This window comes from Engystomops pustulosus, chromosome 5 (genome assembly GCF_040894005.1).
Source record: "Engystomops pustulosus chromosome 5, aEngPut4.maternal, whole genome shotgun sequence".
In the NCBI taxonomy this organism is placed as follows: domain Eukaryota; kingdom Metazoa; phylum Chordata; class Amphibia; order Anura; family Leptodactylidae; genus Engystomops; species Engystomops pustulosus.
The window spans coordinates 110,299,063-110,321,355 of NC_092415.1; the positions used below are offsets into that span (position 1 = coordinate 110,299,063).

The following is a 22,293-nucleotide window of genomic DNA, read 5'->3' on the forward strand; positions in this document are numbered from 1 at the left end:
ACTGCTTCTCTCCTTACCAATGTCAGTATGCACAGCCTGCCTACTGCAGGAAGAAGCGGAAGTCTGCCCCACCTCTTCACTGCAAAGCAGCTGCTGACTGTCCTCAAACACTTTGTGAATAGTGTCGCTGAGCCCAGACTACCTAGTAGCTCTCTGGCTGCGAGAAAGGAACAGGACAGAGCCTGGTTGAGGACAGGTGAGGGCCGCTGACCTGCTCCTGGGCCATGCCAACTAATTGTTGTATCAGAGGAACCTACAGACTCTTGGCTGGGGTTGTCAGATGTTATGTTTGAGGAATTGGATGACCTAGTCAACCATTCAACAACCTTTGGGTTGTTGATCAACACACTGCCACTAGATGACAACGGCAGTTCTGGCCTCACTGAGTCACCCCTGCTGCGACACCCCCTTACTGTGCTGCCACCTCTGCCTGCTCCACCTGCCACCTTTCTGTCTGACATAGTGGTTTATAAACTATGTGGATTTGACACGTAAATCTGGCTGTAAACTAGAGCCCCCAAAAGGTATTGCAACGTGCGTTATACAGATAACCCACAACTGACAGTGTAATTTCAGAGAAAATCACTGTATAAACTACGTGGATTTGACACGTAAATCTGGCTGTAAACTAGAGCCCCCAAAAGGTATTGCAATGTGCGTTATACAGATAACCCACAACTGACAGTGTAATTTCAACGAAAATCACTGTATAAACTTTGTGGATTTGACACGTAAATCTGGCTGTAAACTAGAGCCCCCAAAAGGTATTACAATGTGCGTTATACAGATACCCCACAACTGACAGTGTAATTTCACTGTATAAACTATGTGGATTTCACACGTAAATATGGCTGTAAACTAGAGCCCCCAAAAGGTATTGCAATGTGCGTTATACAGATACCCCACAACTGACAGTGTCATTTCAGCGAAAATCACTGTATAAACTATGTGGATTTGAGACGTAAATATGGCTGTAAACTAGAGCCCCCAAAAGGTATTGCAATGTGCGTTATACAGATACCCCACAACTGACAGTGTAATTTCAGCGAAAATCACTGTATAAACTATGTGGATTTCACACGTAAATCTGGCTGTAAACTAGAGCCTCAAAAAAATATTGCAATGTGCGTTATACAGATACCCCACAACTGAAAGTGTAATTTCAGCAAAAAATCACTGTATAAACTACGTGGATTTCACACGTAAATCTGGCAGTAAACTAGAGCCCCCAAAAGGTATTGCAATGTGCGTTATACAGATACCCCACAACTGACAGTGAAATTTCAGCGAAAATCACTGTATAAACTATGTGGATTTGACACGTAAATCTGGCTGTAAACTAGAGCCCCCAAAAGGTATTGCAATGTGCGTTATACAGATACCCCACAACTGACAGTGTAATTTCAGCGAAAATCACTGTATAAACTATGTGGATTTCACACGTAAATCTGGCTGTAAACTAGAGCCTCAAAAAAATATTGCAATGTGCGTTATACAGATACCCCACAACTGAAAGTGTAATTTCAGCAAAAAATCACTGTATAAACTACGTGGATTTCACACGTAAATCTGGCAGTAAACTAGAGCCCCCAAAAGGTATTGCAATGTGCGTTATACAGATACCCCACAACTGACAGTGAAATTTCAGCGAAAATCACTGTATAAACTATGTGGATTTGACACGTAAATCTGGCTGTAAACTAGAGCCCCCAAAAGCTATTGCAATGTGCGTTATACAGATAACCCACAACTGACAGTGTAATTTCAGCGAAAATCACTGTATAAAACTATGTGGATTTCACACGTAAATCTGGCTGTAAATAGAGATGAGCGAACATACTCGTCCGAGCTTGATGCTCGTTTGAGCATTAGCGTACTCGAAACTGCTCGTTGCTCGGACAAATACTTCGCCCGCTCAAGAAAATGGCATCTCCCGCCGTTTTGCTTTTTGGCGGCCAGAAACAGAGCCAATCACAAGCCAAGAGACTCTGCACTCCACCCAGCATTACGTGGTACCCTTACACGTCGATAGCAGTGGTTGGCTGGCCAGATCAGGTGACCCTGGAATAGACTAGCCCCTGCCTGCGCTGCTCGGATCATTCTGTGACTGGATGCCACTAGGGAGAGAGCTACTGCTGGTCAGGGAAAGCGTTAGGGTGTTCTATTAGAATAGTGTTAGGCAGGAGTGATTCTACAAGAACCCAACAGCCCTTCTTAGGGCTACAATAACGTTATACTTTTTTTTTTTTTTTATTTGCTTGTGGCTGGGCTTGCTGGCACTAGTAGTGCAGCTAGTACCATACTGTGAGGAATTTGCTGGGAGACCTGCGACCGTTGTATTTAGCTCTTAGTGACACGCATATCCACCTCAAACACCAAAGTGGGACAATTTATTAGGGGTTTGATTAGAATTAGGCAGAGTCTGCTGATTTAATTTTTTTTTTTTTATCTTTATTTCATTTTAAACTCAAACTCATCTTGCAAAGCAGTGTGCTCTCATTGTAGGCTACAAAATAGCCATAGGAGAACCCCAACGGCTTACTTAGGCCTACAATAGCGTTATATTTTCCTTTTTTTTGTTTCCTTGTGGCTGGGCTTGCTGGCACTAGTTGTGCAGCTAGTACCATACTGTGAGGAATTTGCTGGGAGACCTGCGACCGTTGTGTTTAGCTCTTAGTGACACGCATATCCACCTCAAACACCGAAGTGGGACAATTTATTAGGGGTTTGATTAGAATTAGGCAGAGTCTGCTGTTTTTTTTTTTTTTTACCTTTATTTCATTTTATAGCTCAAACTCATCTTGCAAAGCACAAAATCCAGTTGTGTGCTGTCAGTGTAGGTTAGAAACTAGCCATAGCAATAGCAATAGGATAAAAAACTAAAAAAAAATAAACACAAAAAATTTTTTTTTTCAAGTTTACACTTTAATTTGGAAAATGTTTCACCCGAGGGCTAGGGGTAGAGGACGAGGGCGTGAAGGTGGGCGTCCAACTACTGCAGGGGTCAGAGGCCGTGGTCCTGGGCGGGGTGAGACACCACCTGCTGATGGGGGAGCAGGGGAACGCCGCAGAGGTACACTCCCTAGGTTCATCATGTCTCAAGTTACTGGGACTCGTGGTAGCGCACTGTTGAGGCCAGAACAGTGCGAAGAGGTGATGTCGTGGATTGCGGACAATGCTTCTAGCCATTTGTCCACCAGTCAGTCTTCCACGCAGTCCACCCATGTCACCGAAATCGGCACTCCTCCAGCTCCTCCACCTCAGCCTCCTTCCCCCCAGTCTGCCCCCTCCCACCAAAATTTGGCATTTGAACCGGCATACTCTGAGGAACTGTTTTCTGGACCCTTCCCACAGTCACAAATCCCTTGTCCTGCTGCTGCTGAGCTATTTTCCGATGCCCAGGTTTTCCACCAGTCGCAGTCTGTGGGTGATGATGACATTATTCACGTACTGGAAGAAGTGTGTAAAGAGGTGTCGGACGATGAGGAGACACAGTTGTCAGACAGTGGTGAAGTTGTTGTCAGGGCAGGAAGTCCGAGGGGGGAAAAAACTGAGGGATCGGAGGATGATGAGGTGACAGACCCCAGCTGGGTTGATAGGCCGGGTGAACACAGTGCTTCTGAGATGGAGGCGAGTCCTATAGCAGAACAGGTTGGAAGAGGCAGTGGTGGGGCCAGACGGAGAGGCAGGGCCAGAGCTGGTGCATCAGCGCCAAATGTTGCCCGTAGTCAAGCTCCCGTGGCGAGGGCTAGATTTTCAGAAGTCTGGAGGTTCTTTAAAGAAACACCGGATGACCGACGGACTGTGGTGTGCAACCTTTGCCAAACCAGGATCAGCAGGGGTTCCACCACTACTAGCTTAACTACCACCAGTATGCGCAGGCATCTGAATGCTAAACACCCCACTCAATGGCACCAAGCCCGTTCACCTCCGGCCGGGCACACCACTGCTCCTTCCCCGGCCCAAACACCTCCCGTGTGAAAACCCCATCTTCGCCTCCACGATCCTCCACAGCATCCACCAGCGTTCAGCTCTCCATACCCCAGACGCTGGAGCGCAAAAGGAGGTATAGCGCAACCCACCCACACGCCCAAGCCCTCAACGTCCACATCTCCAAGTTGCTTAGCCTGGAGATGCTGCCTTATAGGCTGGTAGAGACCGAGGCCTGGTAGAGACCTCATGGCGGTGGCCGCCCCTCGGTATTCGGTCCCCAGCCGCCACTACTTTTCCCGGTGTGCCGTCCCAGCCCTGCACAAGCACGGGTCAGAGAACATCCTCCGTGCCCTGACCAACGCCGTTTCTGACAAGGTCCACCTGACCATGGACACGTGGACGAGTGCTGCCGGGCAGGGCCACTATATGTCGCTGACGGCACATTGGGTTAACTTGGTGGAGGCTGGGACCGAGTCTGACCCTGGGGCTGGTCATATACTGCCGACGCCGAGGATTGCGGGGCCTACCTCGGTCCAGGTCTCAAAGGCCTACTATGCCTCCTCCTCCTCCCACCCCTCCTCCACCTCCTCCTCTGAATTACCATCCGTGGGCATGGCGCCATCAGTCGGTAGCTCTAGGCACAGCAGCAGTGCCATCGCTAAGCGACAGCAGGCGGTGCTCAAACTGCTAAGCCTAGGCAATAAAAGGCACACCGCCCAAGAGTTATTACAGGGCATCACGGCGCAGACTGATCTGTGGCTGGCACCGCTGAACCTGAAGCCAGGCATGGTTGTGTGTGACAACGGCCGTAACCTGGTGGCAGCTCTGCAACTTGGCAGACTGACACATGTGCCATGCCTGGCCCATGTGTTAAATCTGATAGTTCAGCGTTTCCTCAAGACATACCCCAATCTGTCTGATTTGCTCACGAAGGTGCGCCGCATCTGTGCGCATTTCAGGAAGTCCAGCACAGATGCTACCACTCTCAGGGCAGCGCAGCGCCGCCTCCAACTGCCCGCTCACCGACTGTTGTGCGACGTGCCCACGAGGTGGAATTCAACATTAACCATTTTATCCAGAGTTTACCAGCAGCGCAGAGCGATTGTAGACTGCCAGATGTCAAGTTCCACCAGAACTGGTAGTCAGGTCAGTCAGTCTGGTCAGCATGAAGTCGGAAGCTTTGCGCTCGTCACAAGAGACGGGGGAAGAAGATTCCCTTGTTGATAGCCAAAGCACCCTGAGGAGGAAGAGGAGGAGAATGTTGGCGAGACAGAAGAGGGTACCATTGTTCAGTCCTTCACTGTTCAGCGTGTATGGGCAGAAGAAGAGGAGTTGGAGGAGGAGGAAATGGACAGTCAGGCCAGTGAGGGGAGTGAATTCTTGCGCGTTGGGACTCTGGCGCATATGGCAGATTTTATGCTAAGCTGCCTATCCCGTGACCCTCGCGTTCAAAGAATTTATTCCAGCACCGATTACTGGGTATTCATTCTCCTGGACCCACGGTACAAGCAAAATCTTTCCACTCTCATCCCTGGAGAGGAAAGGAGTGTGAGAATGCATGAATACCAGCAGGCCCTGGTGCACAAGCTGAAACAGTATTTCCCTTCTGACAGCGCTAGCGGCAGAGGGCGTACTTCTGCGGGACAAGTAGCGAGGGAGAGTAGGCGACCAGGCAGCTTGTCCAGCACTGGCAGGGGTACGCTTTACAAGGCCTTTGCCAGTTTTATGTCACCCCAGCAAGACACTGTCACCTGTCCCCAGTCTCGGCAGAGTAGGGCTGATCTTTACAGAAAGATGGTGAGGGAGTACGTAGCTGACCATACCATCGTCCTAAATGATCACACAGCTCCCTACAACTACTGGGTTTCAAAGCTGGACATGTGGCACGAACTGGCGCTGTACGCCTTGGAGGTTCTTGCCTGCCCTGCCGCTAGCGTGTTGTCCGAGCGGGTTTTCAGTGCAGCTGGTGGCATCATCACCGATAAGCGTACACGCCTGTCGACTGACAGCGCTGACAGGCTGACGCTTATCAAGATGAATAAAGCCTGGATTTCTCCGCATTTCCATTCTCCACCAGGTAAAAGAAGCTGAACCTGAATAATGTATGCACTCCTCCTCCTCATTGTCCTCCTTCTCCTCCTCTTTGTACACTAAAGCAGAGGAAACTGGCTATTTTTTTGCCAGGGCCAACTGGCTCTGGCTATAGTACTCTATGTATTTAATTTTTCTGGAGGGCCAACTACCCTGTCCTCTGTTTTAAACAATTTTTGGGAGTGCCACATACAGGCACTCAATCTATGTAATTTTTCTGGAGGACCAGCTACCTGCTCCTCTGGTTTGAAAACTTTTTTGGACTGCCACATACAGGCACTATCCAAATTAAATTGTCTCCATAGCAGCCTCCACACGTCGTCTTTTTAGCTGCCTTCACACGTTGTCTCCATTGCTACCTCCACACGTCATCGCCATAGCTGCCTCCAAAACTAGTCCATATAGCTGCCTCCATACATGGTCCCCTTATCAAACGAGCTGTGTCAGGGAGAATTTTGGATTGTTTTCATGGCTTCCATGTTAACTTTGTCGCCACCCTGCTGTGTAATCCACAAAATATACTGGCAAACTTTTATCATTTACCAATATTATTTCAGCGCTTCTTGCGCATCTGTTTACATTCCCCTCACCCGCCAGAACCCAAACTTATAAGAATGCTACTACACTTGATCTTATACAAAAGGTTCTTAGAAGTGCTGTTTGGGGAGTATCCTAGAGACAGGGGCTTGGATTGGCGAAAGCTCGCCTGGCAGCGGAGCGCCAGCTCCATCCCAAGATCCAACTAACATAGTTTTAACTGCAGCACCTTTAATCTACTACTAGTTCACTGCCTCCATACATGGTCCCCTTATCAAACGAGCTGTGTCAGGCAGAATTTTGGGTTGTTTTCATGGCTTCCACATCAAACTTGTTAACTTTGTCGCCACCCTGCTGTGTAATCCACAAAATATACTGGCAAACTTTTATCATTTACCGATATTATTTGAGCGCTTCTTGCTCACCTCCTTTGGTTCCTCTCTGCCACCCATTGGTTTTAAGCCTGAGTCCATTTGGGGTATGTTGCCAAGACACTCTCTAGCCTGCCGCTGCCTCTGCATAGTCCCCTATAGTGTCAGGGTCAATTATTGGATGTTTTAGATGCTATCTAGCCTCATTCGGTCACTCTGTCATGGCCATGCTGTTGCCCATAGTTTTGGCATAATGGTGCGATTAAGCAGCCTCAGAGGCATCCATGCATGCTGCCCCTGCTGTTTCCTGTCCATTTCCGTGGTGTTTCCATCCTTTTCTGAGGTTCCCAGGTGCTTGGCCAAGCTTCCCTGTGCAGATCCTTGGTCCCCTTGAAAAATGCTCGAGTCTCCCATTGACTTCAATAAGCCTCGTTATTCGAGACGAGCACTCGAGCATCTGGAAAAGTTTGTCTCGAATAACGAGTACCCGAGCATTTTAGTGCTCGCTCATCTCTAGCTGTAAACTAGAGCCCCCAAAAGGTATTGCAATGTGCGTTATACAGATATCCCACAACTGACAGTGTAATTTCAGCGAAAATCACTGTATAAACTATGTGGATTTGACACGTTAATCTGGCTGTAAACTAGAGACCCCAAAAGGTATTGCAATGTGCGTTATACAGATACCCCACAACTGACAGTGTAATTTCAGCGAAAATCACTGTATAAACTATGTGGATTTCATATGTAAATCTGGCTGTAAACTAGAGCCTCCAAAAAATATTGCAATGTGCGTTATACAGATACCCCACAACTGAAAGTGTAATTTCAGCAAAAAATCACTTTATAAACTATGTGGATTTCACACGTAAATCTGTCAGTAAATTAGAGCCCCCAAAAGGTATTGCAATGTGCGTTATACAGATACCCCACAACTGACAGTGAAATTTCAGCGAAAATCACTGTATAAACTATGTGGATTTGACACGTAAATCTGGCTGTAAACTAGAGCCCTCTAAAGGTGGGGTATTTGTATAATGCACATTGCAATACCTTTAGAGGGCTCTAGTTTACAGCCAGATTTACGTGTCAAATCCACATAGTTTATACAGTGATTTTCGCTGAAATTTCACTGTCAGTTGTGGGGTATCTGTATAACGCACATTGCAATACCTTTTGGGGGCTCTAATTTACTGACAGATTTACGTGTGAAATCCACATAGTTTATAAAGTGATTTTTTGCTGAAATTACACTTTCAGTTGTGGGGTATCTGTATAACGCACATTGCAATATTTTTTGGAGGCTCTAGTTTACAGCCAGATTTACATATGAAATCCACATAGTTTATACAGTGATTTTCGCTGAAATTACACTGTCAGTTGTGGGGTATCTGTATAACGCACATTGCAATACCTTTTGGGGTCTCTAGTTTACAGCCAGATTAACGTGTCAAATCCACATAGTTTATACAGTGATTTTCGCTGAAATTACACTGTCAGTTGTGGGATATCTGTATAACGCACATTGCAATACCTTTTGGGGTCTCTAGTTTACAGCCAGATTTACGTGTCAAATCCACATAGTTTATACAGTGATTTTCGCTGAAATTTCACTGTCAGTTGTGGGGTATCTGTATAACGCACATTGCAATACCTTTTGGGGGCTCTAGTTTACTGACAGATTAACGTGTCAAATCCACATAGTTTATACAGTGATTTTCGCTGAAATTACACTGTCAGTTGTGGGGTATATGTATAACGCACATTGCAATACCTTTTGAGGGCTCTAGTTTACAGCCATATTTACGTGTCAAATTCACATAGTTTATACAGTGATTTTCGCTGAAATTACACTGTCAGTTGTGGGGTATTTGTATAATGCACATTGCAATACAACTGACAGTGTAATTTCAGCAAAAATCACTGTATAAACTATGTGGATTTCACACATAAATCTGGCTGTAAACTAGAGCCCCCAAAAAATATTGCAATGTGCGTTATACAGATACCCCACAACTGAAAGTGTAATTTCAGCGAAAATCACTGTATAAACTATGTGGATTTCACACGTAAATCTGTCAGTAAACTAGAGCCCCCAAAAGGTATTGCAATGTGCGTTATACAGATACCCCACAACTGACAGTGAAATTTCAGCGAAAATCACTGTATAAACTATGTGGATTTGACACGTAAATCTGGCTGTAAACTAGAGCCCTCTAAAGGTATTGCAATGTGCATTATACAAATACCCCACAACTGACAGTGTATATTCAGCGAAAATCACTGTATAAACTATGTGGATTTGACACGTAAATATGGCTGTAAACTAGAGCCCTCAAAAGGTATTGCAATGTGCGTTATACAGATACCCCACAACTGACAGTGTAATTTCAGCGAAAATCACTGTATAAACTATGTGGATTTGACACGTAAATCTGGCTGTAAACTCGAGCCCCCAAAAGGTATTGCAATGTGCGTTATACAGATACCCCACAACTAACAGTGTCATTTCAGTGAAAATCACTGTATAAACTACGTGGATTTCAAACGTAAATCTGGCTGTAAAACTACAGCCTCCAAAAGGTATTGCAATGTGCGTTATACAGATACCCCACAACTGACAGTGTCATTTCAGCGAAAATCACTGTATAAACTATGTGGATTTGAGACGTAATTCTGGCTGTAAACTAGAGCCCCCAAAAGGTATTGCAATGTGCGTTATACAGATAACCCACAACTGACAGTGTCATTTCAGTGAAAATCACTGTATTAAACTACGTGGATTTGACACGTGAATCTGGCTGTAAACTAGAGCCCCCAAAAGGTATTGCAATGTGCGTTATACAGATACCCCACAACTGACAGTGTAATTTCAGCGAAAATCACTGTATAAACTATGTGGATTTCACACGTAAATCTGGCTGTAAACTAGAGCCTCCAAAAAATATTGCAATGTGCGTTATACAGATACCCCACAACTGAAAGTGTAATTTCAAGCAAAAATCACTGTATAAACTACGTGGATTTCACACGTAAATCTGGCTGTAAACTAGAGCCCCCAAAAGGTATTGCAATGTGCGTTATACAGATACCCCACAACTGACAGTGTAATTTCAGCAAAAATCACTGTATAAACTATGTGGATTTCACACGTAAATCTGGCAGTAAACAAGAGCCCCCAAAAGGTATTGCAATGTGCGTTATACAGATAACCCACAACTGACAGTGTAATTTCAGAGAAAATCACTGTATAAACTACGTGGATTTGACACGTAAATCTGGCTGTAAACTAGAGCCCCCAAAAGGTATTGCAATGTGCGTTATACAGATAACCCACAACTGACAGTGTAATTTCAGAGAAAATCACTGTATAAACTACGTGGATTTGACACGTAAATCTGGCTGTAAACTAGAGCCCCCAAAAGGTATTGCAAAGTGCGTTATACAGATACCCCACAACTGAAAGTGTCATTTCAGCGAAAATCACTGTATAAACTATGTGGATTTGAGACGTAAATATGGCTGTAAACTAGAGCCCTCAAAAGGTATTGCAATGTGCGTTATACAGATACCCCACAACTGACAGTGTCATTTCAGTGAAAATCACTGTATAAACTATGTGGATTTGAGACATAAATATGGCTGTAAACTAGAGCCCTCAAAAGGTATTGCAATGTGCGTTATACAGATACCCCACAACTGACAGTGTAATTTCAGCAAAAATCACTGTATAAACTATGTGGATTTCACACATAAATCTGGCTGTAAACTAGAGCCCCCAAAAAATATTGCAATGTGCGTTATACAGATACCCCACAACTGAAAGTGTAATTTCAGCAAAAATCACTGTATAAACTACGTGGATTTCACACGTAAATCTGGCTGTAAACTAGAGCCCCCAAAAGGTATTGCAATGTGCGTTATACAGATACCCCACAACTGACAGTGTAATTTCAGCAAAAATCACTGTATAAACTATGTGGATTTCACACGTAAATCTGGCAGTAAACTAGAGCCCCCAAAAGGTATTGCAATGTGCGTTATACAGATACCCCACAACTGAAAGTGTAATTTCAGCAAAAAATCACTGTATAAACTATGTGGATTTCACACGTAAATCTGTCAGTAAACTAGAGCCCCCAAAAGGTATTGCAATGTGCGTTATACAGATACCCCACAACTGACAGTGAAATTTCAGCGAAAATCACTGTATAAACTATGTGGATTTGACACGTAAATCTGGCTGTAAACTAGAGCCCTCTAAAGGTATTGCAATGTGCATTATACAAATACCCCACAACTGACAGTGTAATTTCAGCGAAAATCACTGTATAAACTATGTGGATTTGACACGTAAATATGGCTGTAAACTAGAGCCCTCAAAAGGTATTGCAATGTGCGTTATACAGATACCCCACAACTGACAGTGTAATTTCAGCGAAAATCACTGTATAAACTATGTGGATTTGACACGTAAATCTGGCTGTAAACTAGAGCCCTCTAAAGGTATTGCAATGTGCATTATACAGAAACCCCACAACTGACAGTGAAATTTCAGCGAAAATCACTGTATAAACTATGTGGATTTGACACGTAAATCTGGCTGTAAACTAGAGCCCTCTAAAGGTATTGCAATGTGCATTATACAAATACCCCACAACTGACAGTGTAATTTCAGCGAAAATCACTGTATAAACTATGTGGATTTGACACGTAAATATGGCTGTAAACTAGAGCCCTCAAAAGGTATTGCAATGTGCGTTATACAGATACCCCACAACTGACAGTGTAATTTCAGCGAAGATCACTGTATAAACTATGTGGATTTGACACGTAAATCTGGCTGTAAACTCGAGCCCCCAAAAGGTATTGCAATGTGCGTTATACAGATACCCCACAACTAACAGTGTAATTTCAGTGAAAATCACTGTATAAACTACGTGGATTTCAAACGTAAATCTGGCTGTAAAACTAGAGCCTCCAAAAGGTATTGCAATGTGCGTTATACAGATACCCCACAACTGACAGTGTCATTTCAACGAAAATCACTGTATAAACTATGTGGATTCGAGACGTAATTCTGGCTGTAAACTAGAGCCCCCAAAAGGTATTGCAATGTGCGTTATACAGATAACCCACAACTGACAGTGTCATTTCAGTGAAAATCACTGTATTAAACTATGTGGATTTGACACGTGAATCTGGCTGTAAACTAGAGCCCCCAAAAGGTATTGCAATGTGTGTTATACAGATACCCCACAACTGACAGTGTAATTTCAGCAAAAATCACTGTATAAACTATGTGGATTTCACACGTAAATCTGGCAGTAAACTAGAGCCCCCAAAAGGTATTGCAATGTGCGTTATACAGATAACCCACAACTGACAGTGTAATTTCAGAAAAAATCACTGTATAAACTACGTGGATTTCAAACGTAAATCTGGCTGTAAACTAGAGCCCCCAAAAGGTATTGCAATGTGCGTTATACAGATAACCCACAACTGACAGTGTAATTTCAGAGAAAATTACTGTATAAACTACGTGGATTTGACACGTAAATCTGGCTGTAAACTAGAGCCCCCAAAAGGTATTGCAAAGTGCGTTATACAGATACCCCACAACTGAAAGTGTCATTTCAGCGAAAATAACTGTATAAACTATGTGGATTTGACACGTAAATATGGCTGTAAACTAGAGCCCTCAAAAGGTATTGCAATGTGCGTTATACAGATACCCCACAACTGACAGTGTCATTTCAGCGAAAATCACTGTATAAACTATGTGGATTTGAGACGTAAATATGGCTGTAAACTAGAGCCCTCAAAAGGTATTGCAATGTGCGTTATACAGATACCCCACAACTGACAGTGTAATTTCAGCGAAAATCACTGTATAAACTATGTGGATTTCACACGTAAATCTGGCTGTAAACTAGAGCCCCCAAAAGGTATTGCAATGTGCGTTATACAGATACCCCACAACTGACAGTGAAATTTCAGCAAAAATCACTGTATAAACTATGTGGATTTCACACGTAAATCTGGCAGTAAACTAGAGCCCCCAAAAGGTATTGCAATGTGCGTTATACAGATAACCCACAACTGACAGTGTAATTTCAGAGAAAATCACTGTATAAACTACGTGGATTTGACACGTAAATCTGGCTGTAAACTAGAGCCCCCAAAAGGTATTGCAATGTGCGTTATACAGATAACCCACAACTGACAGTGTAATTTCAGAGAAAATCACTGTATAAACTACGTGGATTTGACACGTAAATCTGGCTGTAAACTAGAGCCCCCAAAAGGTATTGCAAAGTGCGTTATACAGATACCCCACAACTGAAAGTGTCATTTCAGCGAAAATCACTGTATAAACTATGTGGATTTGAGACGTAAATATGGCTGTAAACTAGAGCCCTCAAAAGGTATTGCAATGTGCGTTATACAGATACCCCACAACTGACAGTGTCATTTCAGCGAAAATCACTGTATAAACTATGTGGATTTGAGACGTAAATATGGCTGTAAACTAGAGCCCTCAAAAGGTATTGCAATGTGCGTTATACAGATACCCCACAACTGACAGTGTAATTTCAGCGAAAATCACTGTATAAACTATGTGGATTTCACACATAAATCTGGCTGTAAACTAGAGCCCCCAAAAAATTTTGCAATGTGCGTTATACAGATACCCCACAACTGAAAGTGTAATTTCAGCAAAAATCACTGTATAAACTACGTGGATTTCACACGTAAATCTGGCTGTAAACTAGAGCCCCCAAAAGGTATTGCAATGTGCGTTATACAGATACCCCACAACTGACAGTGAAATTTCAGCGAAAATCACTGTATAAACTATGTGGATTTGACACGTAAATATGGTGTAAACTAGAGCCCTCAAAAGGTATTGCAATGTGCGTTATACAGATACCCCACAACTGACAGTGTCATTTCAGCGAAAATCACTGTATAAACTATGTGGATTTGAGACGTAAATATGGCTGTAAACTAGAGCCCTCAAAAGGTATTGCAATGTGCGTTATACAGATACCCCACAACTGACAGTGTCATTTCAGCGAAAATCACTGTATAAACTATGTGGATTTGACACGTAAATCTGGCTGTAAACTAGAGCCCCCAAAAGCTATTGCAATGTGCATTATACAGATAACCCACAACTGACAGTGTAATTTTAGCAAAAATCACTGTATAAAACTATGTGGATTTCACACGTACATCTGGCTGTAAACTAGAGCCCCCAAAAGGTATTGCAATGTGCTTTATACAGATACCCCACAACTGACAGTGTAATTTCAGCGAAAATCACTGTATAAACTATGTGGATTTGACACGTAAATATGGCTGTAAACTAGAGCCCTCAAAGGGTATTGCAATGTGCGTTATACAGATACCCCACAACTGACAGTGTAATTTCAGCGAAAATCACTGTATAAACTATGTGGATTTGACATGTAAATCTGGCTGTAAACTAGAGCCCTCAAAAGGTATTGCAATGTGCGTTATACAGATAACCCACAACTGACAGTGTAATTTCAGAGAAAATCACTGTATAAACTACGTGGATTTGACACGTAAATCTGGCTGTAAACTAGAGCCCCCAAAAGGTATTGCAATGTGCGTTATACAGATAACCCACAACTGACAGTGTAATTTCAGAGAAAATCACTGTATAAACTACGTGGATTTGACACGTAAATCTGGCTGTAAACTAGAGCCCCCAAAAGGTATTGCAAAGTGCGTTATACAGATACCCCACAACTGAAAGTGTCATTTCAGCGAAAATCACTGTATAAACTATGTGGATTTGAGACGTAAATATGGCTGTAAACTAGAGCCCTCAAAAGGTATTGCAATGTGCGTTATACAGATACCCCACAACTGACAGTGTCATTTCAGCGAAAATCACTGTATAAACTATGTGGATTTGAGACGTAAATATGGCTGTAAACTAGAGCCCTCAAAAGGTATTGCAATGTGCGTTATACAGATACCCCACAACTGACAGTGTAATTTCAGCGAAAATCACTGTATAAACTATGTGGATTTCACACATAAATCTGGCTGTAAACTAGAGCCCCCAAAAAATATTGCAATGTGCGTTATACAGATACCCCACAACTGAAAGTGTAATTTCAGCAAAAATCACTGTATAAACTACGTGGATTTCACACGTAAATCTGGCTGTAAACTAGAGCCCCCAAAAGGTATTGCAATGTGCGTTATACAGATACCCCACAACTGACAGTGAAATTTCAGCGAAAATCACTGTATAAACTATGTGGATTTGACACGTAAATATGGTGTAAACTAGAGCCCTCAAAAGGTATTGCAATGTGCGTTATACAGATACCCCACAACTGACAGTGTCATTTCAGCGAAAATCACTGTATAAACTATGTGGATTTGAGACGTAAATATGGCTGTAAACTAGAGCCCTCAAAAGGTATTGCAATGTGCGTTATACAGATACCCCACAACTGACAGTGTCATTTCAGCGAAAATCACTGTATAAACTATGTGGATTTGACACGTAAATCTGGCTGTAAACTAGAGCCCCCAAAAGCTATTGCAATGTGCGTTATACAGATAACCCACAACTGACAGTGTAATTTTAGCAAAAATCACTGTATAAAACTATGTGGATTTCACACGTACATCTGGCTGTAAACTAGAGCCCCCAAAAGGTATTGCAATGTGCTTTATACAGATACCCCACAACTGACAGTGTAATTTCAGCGAAAATCACTGTATAAACTATGTGGATTTGACACGTAAATATGGCTGTAAACTAGAGCCCTCAAAGGGTATTGCAATGTGCGTTATACAGATACCCCACAACTGACAGTGTAATTTCAGCGAAAATCACTGTATAAACTATGTGGATTTGACATGTAAATCTGGCTGTAAACTAGAGCCCTCAAAAGGTATTGCAATGTGCATTATACAAATACCCCACAACTGACAGTGTAATTTCAGCGAAAATCACTGTATAAAACTATGTGGATTTCACACGTAAATCTGTCTGTAAACTAGAGCCCCCAAAATGTATTGCAATGTGCTTTATACAGATACCCCACAAATGACAGTGTAATTTCAGCGAAAATCTCTGTATAAACTATGTGGATTTGACACGTAAATCTGGCAGTAAACTCGAGCCCCCAAAAGGTATTGCAATGTGCGTTATACAGATACCCCACAACTGACAGTGTAATTTCAGTGAAAATCACGGTATAAACTACGTGGATTTGACACGTGAATCTGGCTGTAAACTAGAGCCCCCAAAATGTATTGCAATGAGCATTATACAGATACCCCACAACTGACATTGCAATTTCAGTGAAAATCACTGTATTAAACTACGTGGATTTGACACGTGAATCTGGCTGTAAACTAGAGCCCCCAAAAGGTATTGCAATGTGCGTTATATAGATACCCCACAACTGACAGTGTAATTTCAGCAAAAATCACTGTATAAACTTTGTGGATTTCACACTTAAATCTGGCTGTAAACTAGAGCCTTCAAAAGGTATTGCAATGTGCGTTATACAGATATCCCACAACTGACAGTGTAATTTCAGCGAAAATCACTGTATTAAACTACGTGGATTTGACACGTGAATCTGGCTGTAAACTAGAGCCCCCAAAAGGTATTGCAATGTGCGTTATACAGATACCCCACAACTGACAGTGTAATTTCAGCAAAAATCACCGTATAAACTATGTGGATTTCACACGTAAATCTGGCTGTAAACTAGGGCCCCCAAAAGGTATTGCAATGTGCGTTATACAGATACCCCACAACTGACAGTGTAATTTCAGCGAAAATCACTGTATTAAACTACATGGATTTGACACGTGAATCTGGCTTTAAACTAGAGGCCCCAAAAGGTATTGCAATGTGCGTTATACAGATAACCCACAACTGACAGCTCACTACTGCAGATGCATGAAAGTCAAACAGATTTCTTCCTATTCGATTTTGTCACTAAAAAGAACTGCTATTTGGGGTATACAGATCCCCCTTAAAGAACAACTAGGGATTGGTCCACCAATCGCTACTGCAGATGCATGAAAGTCAAACAGATTTCTTCCTATTCGATTTTGTCACTAAATAGAACTGCTATTTGGGGTATACAGATCCCCTTAGAGAACAGCGAGGGATTGCAGCAAGAACCGCACAGCACAATAGCAGCAGCTGGACTCTACAACATGAAGTGTGAAGTGCTGAGATAGAAAATGGCTGGTTTTATCGGGCTGTGTGACATCACATAAGCCTGCCAGTCGCTGATTGGCTTACAGGTCTGCAGATGTCATTGGGGGTGTTCCTTTCTCCTTCCCAGAGTTCTCTGCCCCATGTAACACGTTGTTCTCGCGCCCATTTAGCAGAAACATGAGGGGGAAAAAACAACTTTGTTCCCGCGAATCAGCATAAACTTCGGCTTCGTGACGAATCAAATTTTTCCTGAAATTCTAACCGAGGTTGGAATCATTAGAATCGATTCGCCCATCTCTAGTGAAAACCTTTTCTGGTGACTACCTCCTGAAGCTCATCAAGAGAATGCCAAGAGTGTGTAAAGCAGTAATAAAAGCAAAAGGTGGCTACATTGAGGAACCTAGAATATAGGACATTTTTTCAGTTGTTTCACACTTTTTTGTAAAGCATATAATTCCACATGTGTTAATTCATAGTTTTGATGCCTTCAGTGTGAATCTACAATTTTTATAGTCATGATTACAGAAAACTCTTTGAATGAGTAAATGTGTTCAAACTTTTGGTCTGTACTGAATATACTAACTACTCCTGAAAACGACAGTAAAAAAAAAAATCACAACAGGAAAATGGTTCTGGGCAAAAAAAGAGCACAGACACTGTTCATTGATGTGTGTCACTGAGCAGCAGCTAGCAGTTTGCAGAAAACACTCACAAAAGTGAAAAAAAATGCCTCCTTTATCAAACAAGCAGACAGACACTGATTTACCTTGTCAGCACCTGGTACTGTCAGGACCCACACAGCAGAGATGACAGAGATGTAAATTACTTCTCGGTAGTCACAGGATGCACTCACGTAGGTGCCGGAAGCGGAAAAGTGACAAAATTGGGAAAAAAACCAAAAAGATGACAATAAAATCATTAGTAGAGATGAGCGAACACACTCGTCCAAGCTTGATGCTCGTTCGAGCACTAGCGTACTCGTAACTGCTCGTTGCTCGGACGAATACTTCGCCAGCTCGAGAAAATGGCATCTCCCGCCGTTTTGATTTTTGGCGACCAGAAACAGAGGCAATCACAAGCCAGGAGACTCTGCACTCCACCCAGCATGATGTGGTACCCTTACACGTCAATAGCAGTGGTTGGCTGGCCTGATCAGATGACCCTGGAATAGACTAGCCCCTGCCCGCGCTGCACGCATCATTCTCTGTCTGGATGCCGTTAGGGAGAGAACTGCTGCTGCTGCAGGGATAGCGTTAGGGTGTTATATTAGCTTACTGTTAGGCAGGAGTGAGTCTACAAGAACCCAACAGCCCTTGTTAGGGATGAAATAGCGTTATATTTTATTATTTTTTTTGTTTGCTTGTGGCTGGGCTTGCTGGCACTAGTAGTGCAGCTAGTACCATATTGTGAGGAATTTGCAGGGAGACTTTGGAATGTTCTATTTAGCTCTTAGTGACACACATATCCATCTCAAACACCTAAGTGGGACAATTTATAAGGGGTTTGATTGAATTAGGCACGTCCTGACGATTTTTTTTTTCTTCAAAGCTTAAAGTCACTTAAAATCCAGTTGTGTGCTGTCAGTGTAGGTTAGAAACTAGGCATACAAGAACTCAACCAGCTTTCTTAGGGCTACAATAGCGTTATATATATATTTTGTTGATTTGCTTGTGGCTGGCCTTGCTGGCACTAGTAGTGCAGCTAGTACCATATTGTGACGAATTTGCAGGGAGACTTGAAAACGTTCTGTTTAGCTCTTAGTGACACACATATCCATCTCAAACACCTAACAGGCCTTCTTAGGGCTACAATAGCGTTATATATTTTATTTTTTGTTGATTTGCTTGTGGCTGGCCTTGCTGGCACTAGTAGTGCAGCTAGTACCATATTGTGACGAATTTGCAGGGAGTCTTGCGAACGTTCTGTTTAGCTCTTAGTGACACACATATCCATCTCAAACACCTAAGTGGGACAATTTATTAGGGGTTTGATTGAATTAGGCACAGTCTGCTTTTTCTTTTCTTTTTTTTTTTTTTCAAAACTAAAAGTCATTAGGCACAGAACAAAATCCTGTTGTGTGCTGTCAGTGTAGGTTAGAAACTAGCCATAGCAATAGGATAGCATCGTTTTGTTAAAAAAACAAAAACACAAAAAACACAAAAAAAATTTACAGTTTACACTTTAATTTTGAAAATGTTGAACCCGAGGGCTAGGGGTAAAGGACGAGGGCCTGGGTGTCCAATTACTGCAGGGTTCAGAGGCCGTGATCCTGGGCGGGGTGAGACACCACCTGCTGATGAGGGAGCAGGGGAACGCCGCAGAGCTACACTCCTTAAGGTTCATGTCTCAAGTTACTGGGACTCGTGGTAGAGCACTGTTGAGGCCAGAACAGTGCGAAGAGGTGATGTTGTGGATTGCGGACAATGCTTCTAGCCATTTGTCCACCAGTCAGTCTTCCACGCAGTCCACCCATGTCACCGAAATCGGCACTCCTCCAGCTCCTCCACCTCAGCCTCCTTCCCCCCAGTCTGCCCCCTCCCACCAAAATTTGGCATTTGAACCGGCATACTCTGAGGAACTGTTTTCTGGACCCTTCCCACAGTCACAAATCACTTGTCCTGCTGCTGCTGAGCTATTTTCCGATGCCCAGGTTTTCCACCAGTCGCAGACTGTGGGTGATGATGACATTATTCACGTAGTGGAAGAAGTGTGTAAAGAGGTGTCGGACGATGAGGAGACACAGTTGTCAGACAGTGGTGAATTTGTTGTCAGGGCAGGAAGTCCGAGGGGGGAGCAGACTGAGGGATCGGAGGATGATGAGGTGACAGACCCAAGCTGGGTTGATAGGCCGGGTGAACACAGTGCTTCTGAGACGGAGGCGAGTCCTATAGCAGAACAGGTTGGAAGAGGCAGTGGTGGGGCCAGACGGAGAGGCAGGGCCAGAGCTGGTGCATCAGCGCCAAATGTTTCCTGTAGTCAAGCTCCCGTGGCGAGGGCTAGATTTTCAACCTGTGCCAAACCAGGATCAGCAGGGGTTCCATCACTACCAGCTTAACTACCACCAGTATGCGCAGGCATATGAATGCTAAACACCCCACTCAATGGCACCAAGCCCGTTCACCTCCGGCCGGGCACACCACTGCTCCTTCCCCTGTGTCATCTGCTAGTCAGCCCCCTGTCTAGGACCCCGGCCCAAACACCTCCCGTGTGAAAGCCCCATCTTCGCCTCCACGATCCTCCACAGGATCCACCAGCGTTCAGCTCTCCATACCCCAGACGCTGGAGCGCAAAAGGAAATATAGTGCAACCCACCCACACGCCCAAGCCCTCAACGTCCACATCTCCAAAGTGCTTTGCCTGGAGATGCTGCCGTATAGGCTGGTAGAGACCGAGGCCTTTCGGAACCTCATGGCGGCGGCCGCCCCTCGGTATTCGGTCCCCAGCCGCCACTACTTTTCCAGATGTGCCGTCCCAGCCCTGCACAAGCACGTGTCAGAGAACATCATCCGTGCCTTGACCAACGCCGTTTCTGACAAGGTCCACCTGACCACGGACACGTGGACGAGTGCTGCCGGGCAGGGCCACTATATATCGCTGTCCACTATTACTGACGTAGTGGAAGAAGTGTGTAAAGAGGTGTCGGACGATGAGGAGACACGGTTGTCAGACAGTGGTGAAGTTGTTGTCAGGGCAGGAAGTCCGAGGGGGGAGGAGACTGAGGGATCGGGGGATGATGAGGTGACAGACCCAAGCTGGGTTGATAGGCCAGGTGAACACAGTGCTTCTGAGATGGAGGCGAACTCTCGACGAGAACAGGTTGGAAGAGGCAGTGGTGGGGCCAGACGGAGAGGCAGGGCCAGAGCTGGTGCATCAGTGCCCATTGTTTCACGTAGTGAAGCTCCCGTGGCGAGGGCTAGATTTTCAGAAGTCTGGAGGTTCTTTAAAGAAACACCGAATGACCGACAGACTATGGTGTGCAACCTGTGCCACACCAGGATCAGCAGGGGTTCCAGCACTACCAGCTTAAACCATGTTATCCAGAGTTTACCAGCAGCGCAGAGCGATTGTAGACTGCCAGATGTCAACTCCCACCAGAACTGGTAGTCAGGTCAGTCAGCTTCTTCCAGTCTACAATGAGGAGTGGACGTGGATGTCTGATATCTGTCAGGTGCTGAGTAGCTTTGAGGAGTCAACACAGATGGTCAGTGGCCATCATCAGCCTCACCATCCCGCTGCTTGGCCTGTTGAAAAACTCTCTGGTCAGCATGAAGTCAGAAACTTTGCGCTCGTCACAAGAGACGGGGGAAGAAGGTTCCCTTGTTGATAGCCAAAGCACCCTCAGGTCTGTTTCTCAGCGCATATCAGAGGAGGTGGAGGAGGATGAGGAGGAAGAGAAGGAGAATGTTGGCGAGACAGAAGAGGGGAGCATTGCTCAGTCCTTCACTGTTCAGTGTGTGGGCAGAAGAAGAGGAGTTGGAGGAGGAGGAAATGGACAGTCAGGCCAGTGAGGGGAGTGAATTCTTGCGAGTTGGGACTCTGGCGCATATGGCGCATATTTCATGCTAGGCTGCCTATCCCGTGACCCTCGTGTTCAAAGAATTTATTCCAGCACCGATTACTGGGTATTCACTCTCCTGGACCCACGGTACAAGAAAAATCTTTCCACTCTCATCCCTGGAGAGGAAAGGAGTGTGAGAATGCATAAATACCAGCAGGCCCTGGTGCACAAGCTGAAACAGTATTTCCCTTCTGATAGCACTAGCGGCAGAGGGCGTACTTCTGTGGGACAAGTAGCGAGGGAGAGTAGGCGAGCAGGCAGCTTGTCCAGCACTGGCAGGGTACGCTTTACAAGGCCTTTGCCATTTTTATGTCACCCCAGCAAGACACTGTCACCTGTCCCCAGTCTCGGCAGAGTAGGGCTGATCTTTACAGAAAGATGGTGAGGGAGTACGTAGCTGACCATACCATCGTCCTAAATGATCACACAGCTCCCTACAACTACTGGGTTTCAAAGCTGGACATGTGGCACGAACTGGCGCTGTACGCCTTGGAGGTTCTTGCCTGCCCTGCCGCTAGCGTGTTGTCTGAGCGGGTTTTCAGTGCAGAAGGTGGAGGAGCCGAGAG

The 22,293-nt window shown here is 44.4% G+C and overlaps 1 protein-coding gene across 1 annotated transcript in view; it reads left to right on the top strand.

Annotated features, from left to right (window-relative positions):
• LOC140133149 (polypeptide N-acetylgalactosaminyltransferase 12-like) overlaps positions 1 to 22,293 on the top strand; it is a 116,337-nt gene that overhangs the window by 81,477 nt on the left and 12,567 nt on the right. The gene's annotated exons all lie outside the window — the stretch shown is intronic.